Genomic DNA, 7,764 nt, shown 5'->3' with positions numbered 1-7,764 from the left:
TAGGTAGTGAGTTAAGCTTTTCTAAAATACTTTCAACACTAGTAGGACTTGCAGCATCACAGGACAGCTTGAAGTGGTTCACCAATATGTTTCGATATCCTTAAGGTTTTCTATTAGGTTTCCATCTTTGTCTTTCAAGTGCAGGATTCTGCTCCTAGCTCTTCTTTGTATAACCACTGTTAGGAAAAACCTAGTATTTTTATCACCCAATAAGGTCCAATCACTTCTAGCTTTTTGTGCCCACAATAACTCTTCCCTATTAAGCAACAATTCCAAATCTTCCCTAATTGCTTTCTCCTTCCTCACATCCTCAACTGAATTAATTGAATTTTGAATATTCTAAAGTTGAGCTTGTTTCAGTTTAATCTCACATTCAACCCTTCCAAAAACCTTCTTGTTCTAGCCAAAAACTTCTTTTCTGACATTGGAAAGCTTATTCTTTAGTTGGAAAGCTCTAGAGCCCTTAGTGTGAATGTCCCGTGCATGTTGAACCATATACTTACATGTAGGATGAGTGATCCACATGCCTTCAAATCTAAAAGGTCTTCTCCTAAAAGGATGCTAGAACTCAAAATCTAGGATGATTGGTCCATGATCAAAGCAAAGAATTGTGAAATTTCTAAGAGCATAATTTGGGTATGTATTTACCCATTCCACACTAGCAAATGCTCTATCCAGTCTCTCCATGACAAAATCACTTTCCTCTCTATTGTTCATCCAAGTAAACTTCTGTCTAATGGCAGCTAATTCACAAAGTTCTAATTCAAAAATTACATATTGGAATGGAGCAGCACCCACGATTACACCCTGACTGAAAGAGAATTTATCATCTCTTGACAATATTTGGTTGAAGTCTCCAATACACAGCGAATTGGGGTGAGCAAGAGAACTAAGGTTACTGAGTTGCTGCCACACTTCCTCTCTTTTGGATTGTTCAAGGTGCCCATACACAAAGGTAATGGGTAAGGGGTTACCTTTGTTATCCAACAAGTCAATATGTACAAGATTCTTTGAAGGGATGATGATTTTTAACTAAAATATTACATTTATGTTCAACTTCCCATTAAAATAATGGCAACAATCTAATGCATTAGATATTGTGATATTACATTATGTAAGGGATGCGTTAGATTTGTAAAATAATGTGCTAATCCACCATCACTAGGTGTCCAAAATTTAATTTTAAAACATGGAAAAGTAAAAGATAAAATCAAAATCAATCTAAGACTATTACAGCCACAAACAACAAATTTCTAACTATGTACTACAGATTTTGGTATATTTACAACAAATAAATAGTATTTCAAGCAAGCATGCATAGAACCACACACATTGAATGTTGTCCTATTTATTAAAACTGTATTGTATCATATCCTTCTTCAATGGGAAAGCATCTTAACAAGAATGTGACATACAAGGTATACCTACCTCTAACACATTCAAGGAAGAATTATGGAGAAAAAAGCTAGGGATTCAATACCTAACTGGTAAAGAAACAAGAATGTTTCAGATCTCTCTCTCTCTCTCTCTCACTTAGGAAAAGCTCTGTCACTTACTTAGCCACCGTTGTTGCCACCATGTTTCCGCCACATTGCCGATAGTAATCCTCGGGTTTGAAAGTCTCGACCCCCCCTTCCATTTGCCTTCGCCTTGCCCAGACCTGATGCCTTTTACTGCTTCTGTTTCTTTTTCTTATGGGAGGTAGTTGAGGAATACAAATCCTCTATAACATATCCATATTTTTTATTCAATTTTATGTTTCATCAATCAGAATTTGGTGATGTGTTTATTTTTTTAATTTTAAACTTTGGCTAGCTATTTTATAAAGAAAGTTAAACATACCTAGCAAGTTATGATCGGTAGAATATAAAGTAAAACACAAAAAATAGTACAAAGTATTTGTATTTCTCGTTCACTCATTACGGTTTCCCTTTCCTTCTTTTTTTAATTTTTAAATTTTTTTTTTTTTTGCTTTGGGTGTTTGGAGCCACATGAACATCAATTCCAACCTTGAATCTTTATTATTTTCTTAATAAAAAAGTATATTTTATTTGCCAATTATGTTTTGTGTGTCTGGTAGTCCACCGTGAACATCTAGTTCAAGGTATTTTTTTTAAAATAAAAATATTAAGCTTCTATCTTTTAATTTAAAAAGAAAAAAAAATTAACTACTGTAAGTGCACAGTTGCACCTGGACCCAAAGACAATCACAGGCTCAGGCCCAATGAGCCGTAAACAATAAAAATTTGTAGTGCATGGGCTTAGAACCTAGGTTAGAAGTACTGGGAGCTTCACAACAAGCTTTTGTAAATAAACACAAGTAAATAACGAACGATAATGACAAATGGATCTCCTCGGACTCGAGCCGAGGACTACCACTTTGTTATTTCTCTTTCTTCCTTTAAGATTACAATTTCTTAATTTCTTTCTTCATTTTCTGATCCCCCCTTTCTTTGGCCTTTACCCCTCTTTTATACTTCCTTCCCTGATACATTTTGAACAGTGACTAGAAGTTTCCACCTCACTGTTCAGGGGTCACCTCCCCATTAATGCGGCCAGGGAGGTAGGTGCAGAGCCTTTAATGCGGAGGTGACAGCCTTTACTCTTGATATTTTCTTTAATACTGGTGCATCTAGAAGATTCAGGATGTCCCCTTTTAACCACTGGTCATTCCAGAGTTGTGCTTTGACCTTCATAATGAAACTTTGAATTCTCTTGGACCTGTCCGAGGTGAAACTCCCCCTCGGCTGTATCCTCGGACCCTCGGCGTATGGGCCAAATCATAGAGTTTAATCCTGGAGCAGGTCGGCCCTCCATGTTACAGCCCAATGGCCCATATGCTCACTTGGGTCCTTTTACTCTCCACAACTACAGTCTTCGCACATTAATTTAAGAAATATTTTAAAAAATTTTTATTGAAAAAAAAAACTCAATTGTTTTCTTACAACTTTTTATATTTCCCTTAAATGTTGTATTAAAAGTTTTCTAAAATAGTTTATTAATAAATGTCCTAAGGCCTGTTGATAGGATCCTTAAAAAAATTATTAAGTATGAATTTTCAAAGACCTAAAAAATATGTTTATTTAATTTAAAAAAATTATAAACTCAAGTATGAATATGATACCAGATACCACTGCATTGTGCTACTTGTATAACCAAAAAAAAAATTTGTATAATAATAATAATAATTGTAGGGACTGGATTTAGCTCCTGAGCCCAAACGACTGGAGGACCCAGACCTAAATAGCCTAACACAATGAATTTATTAGAGAGTGGGCTCTAAGACAGGGCTTTTAAGGGTAAGATAGTGCTTACTATGGGCCAAAAAAAGCAAGGAGACAAGGAAAAACAGAAGGCACCCACGGTGTGGTGAAGGATAATTCTCCTTGGCCAAGTCCAAGGAGATTGTTCTTGAATATATCACTATGAGATTTGTTTACAGTTTCAGTTCTTTGCGCTACAATGTTGTTCTTTGCCTTTTTTTCGACCCCCTCTCTCCGAGAGATCTTCTATCTTATATAGACCCTTTTAGATGATCTTAGCCTTTCATTTGTTGATCACACAAGCCATCACTCAAGTGCTAGTCCCATCAAGCACCTTCTCTGAACCCCTGTGAGATATGGCAACCAAGGCAGCACTGCTCAAGGGTATTCTCTACATAAATGCAACCAAGAGGTTTGGTGGAATGTATTAAAGGTGGTGGCAACCACCAGTTCTTCAATCACGTTAGTGCTGGTCCCCTTCTCAAAGCTCTTTCTGTATTGTAAGGCCTCTTCTGATGACGTATTGATGACGTGATCATAGAATCCGAGGACGTAGACTCCTCGGCACAGCAACTGCCCTCTCGACCATGCTATGACATGTGGCGTAATTGCCTTACTCAGAATTCTAGTACCCCACAATAATAATAATAATAATAATTTTTAAGTATATTAATGTTTATTATAGAAATGTTTTTAACAAATGGCCATTGATTGATTAACTTATAAATAAATAATATATTTTTATATCAGCAATTTTAAAACAATACACTAATATTGACTAGTATTAAAGTATTTCGTTTTCTTGACCAAACTAAAACGGCTATAATATTGACTCCACTAAAAAAAAGCACTTTATCACTTTTATATTTGAGGCAATTCAATTCCTCACTCTCCCAGCCCCACCACCTTAACATTTGTCTTAACATTTTTTTTATGCTTCACCTAGGTTAAAAAATATATAAATAAATCAAGGCCCACTCTATTGGCCAATAGAATGCAGTCTCTTTTAAAAATTCCCAATGAATCCCTTTTTTTTTTTTAATCTCTTTACATCTACTTTTTTTGTTTATAATTTTTTGAAGTCTTCAGACATGTTTACCTAAATGATTTACAACATATCACATTTTGAACAAAACTTATTACCTTCTCCATACGCATTTACTGGTTTACTCCTTCTCTGTACTTATTATAACATAGGTTGATGTGATACATCAATCCACGTTTGCTACTTTGTTACAATTTTTTTAATTTGATCATTATTTTTAAAAAAAATAATTTAGTTAGATTTAACTTTTCCTATTTGTACTGGTTTTTTTTGAAAAAAAAAATAGTAATAATAAGATAAGACAGGTCCTTTTTATTTTAAGTATGTTATTTAATTTGTATATTTTGGGTAACAATAATTGTTATAGGTGCATCCGTAGACAAAATTATGTTTTAAAATTAAAATTAATAAAATCCTATTTAAGATTGACTATGTTACAAGAAAAATTAAGTGGGTTAGCTATAATATTAATTGAAAATGAAATGTTAGCAAAACTTGAATACAAAAAATTATTTTGTAATTTTGCACCTCAAGAAGCAAGAAAAATATATGAAATTAAATATAAAACATTAATTTTTTTATTTGCTTAATATTTAAATATAAGAAAATGCCCAGCTTAAATAACTTTTCTTTATGACTCAAAATTGGTTGAGCCTGCCCCAAGAGAAGCTTCAGTTTTACACCGGGTTGGACGGCATGGTTTCTAACTAAGGAAGTGTATTGATGGCACACACTACTCTTATATTAATGGTGGATTTTACTAATGAAATTCATTGTAAATGTAAAAGAAGAGAGCATCACATCAGTGTGCTTTGAAAAAACCTAATAATTTTCCCTATCTTAGTGAAGGTTTTTTTTTTTTTTTTTGAGAGAGTTTTAACCTATGACGCCCGCTTCTGATGATAGCTCTTTATCATCAAACTAAGACTCCAATCGTTTTTTGGTAAAGGAGGAGATTAAACCCTAGATCACTTATTCAACTATTAGAGACTTTACTAGTTGAGCTAATTCACATGGAATCAAAGGCCATGTGATTGTTACTCATTAATGTTACCAACAAAACATCTCTTTCATAAGATATAATGAAAGGCATTATGTTGAGGACATTCTTTCCTCAGACTACAAAGACTCCAAATTCTTTTTTTTTTTTTTTAAATTTGTTAGATGGGCATATTTATTCATCTTTAATGTCTTGAATTTTTTTTAAAAAAAATTTTCCTAACTATATGTTTATTATGTGATATTGTTTTCTTTTAGTGCTTACCACTTGCACTCTTTCAATGTAATTCACCATACACACTAATGTAAAAATTTTTAATGAAACGTAAATACCCTAGTGGTAAAAGAGAAAAAGAAACAACAATAACAATACTGCCATTCCATCCTATGTTATGCAAGGGGTGGCACTTCCAAGTAAAGTTCTCAATTCCTTAGATAAACTGAATAGGGATTTTATTTGGGGCTCATCACAAGAGAAAAAACGACTTCACTTGGCTAACTCGGGCAAAATCTCAAAGCCTAGGAAGGAAGGAGGGCTTGGAATACAAGTCGCCAAACCAAAAAATGTGGCCTCCTGGCTAAGTTAAGGTGGAGATTTCACCACCAAAAAGATGAGCTATGGGCCCGGGTCCTTGCTAAGAAATATAAAATGAATTTCACCTCGGCTAGGAGTTGTTCTGTTACTTGGTCTGGTATTAAGAAAGGGGATGAGGTATTTTCCAAGGGCACTAGATGGCAAGCTGGCTCTAATAGTAACCTCAGGTTCTGGTATGACCATTGGTGCTCGCAAGGTATTTTAAGGAAGCTCATTGCAGGTCCTCTTCCCTTGGAGATTGAGAATCTTAAGGTAATGAGAGTACTGTAATGTGACGTTTGGTACGGGGTAATATTTTAGGATTCCTAGGAATGTTTAAAGATTCCTATGTTTGGTTGCAAATCACGCTAAGGAATCAGATGCCAGGGGAATCTGGATTCCCCTCTCAGTAGGAATGTGGATTCCCTTTAAAACAGGTGGGAATCTAAATTCTCAAGCTTAAAGGAAATTGTATTTTTTATAAATTGACAATTTTAACCCTTTTTCATTATCATTTAAGCAATTAACATAAAATATAAAACAAATTATTATGGATTAAACTCTTTTAAAATTATTATTAAGAATAAAAGCATTTGAGAATTTAAAAATAGTTATTTTTGTATTGTACCTGTCATTTTGAAATATTAGACTATAATTTTAATGAATTTTTCATAATTAATAGTTTATATTTGGTTTTTCATTATTTATTTAGAGGAAAACTTTTTTTTTTTTAAGAACTTGGTAGTTCACATTCAAATCTAAGGATAGAATAGGAAAAATAAATAATTCATTTAAGATTCCTGGGAATAAACCAAGCGTTATCATCTCACATTCCTAGGAATTTTAAGATATTCCCAATGAAACCAAACATAGGAATAACTACATTCTTAGGAATGTGATTCCTAAGAATCACATTCCTAGAAATCTAGATGCCAAGAGTAATGTGGATTCCCCCGTACCAAACGCCACATAATATTGTCCTTGGTGGGCTAGCATGACACTTGAGCCCTGTTAATGCTCATCTCACCCTGCAAGCGGTGCTTTTTAAGAGGCCGTTTTGTCTTAGTCCTCTGATGTATGGTTATGGGTTGGACCAACCTTGTCATCTGGTCTTTATCCACTCTTAAATCTTAGAAAAATTATCCTTAGGAATGGTACACATGTAAGGCTACAATGTCTGACGCATCAAGTGTGCAAAGTTACCATAATGCCCTTAGTCCTAATCTCTGTGATGTTACAATATATTGATATGGAATCGGAATGACTCACATTAAAATTATTTTTCTTTTAATCAAGACATAAAACATACAAATGCCTATAAAAAAAATACAAATGGAAAAATAAAATTATTGAAAATACAAAATTTTAAACGCACATATACTCAAAAAGTCTCTCTCTCTCTCTCTCTCTCTCTCTCCATTCTACGGTACAACATAAATCAATATATATATAAAATCAGATACCTCAATATGTGAGGGTCTAAGTTTTTGCCAAGTGGCATCTCCTATGAAGTTTCTCTACAATCATCCAACTCTCCCATTAATTGTCTGAGTTTACACTACACCTCTCTCTCTTCTTCATGTCTTTTAGTATACCAAATGTTTCAGCTTTTTTTTTTATTAATAAAAAGGGATACTAATAACTAATGAGTTCGAGATAGATAATCTTCTAGCATTTTTGTTGCCTAAATTACACAAATTCATATATTTTATTTACTATAATCATTATTATTTTATTTTATTCTATGGAAATCCATATTATTTTATGGTGATTAATTTACATACAAACATCTCATAAATAAAGTCTCCCTCCTCTGTTAGTCTTTTTTTTTTTTGGTACCTCAAGTTTTTATGTTAGTTATATAAAAAGTTTCTGCCTTTATG

Source organism: Castanea sativa, chromosome 10 (genome assembly GCF_040712315.1).
Source record: "Castanea sativa cultivar Marrone di Chiusa Pesio chromosome 10, ASM4071231v1".
NCBI classification, from domain to species: domain Eukaryota; kingdom Viridiplantae; phylum Streptophyta; class Magnoliopsida; order Fagales; family Fagaceae; genus Castanea; species Castanea sativa.
Note: the sequence above shows the minus strand (reverse complement) of the source record.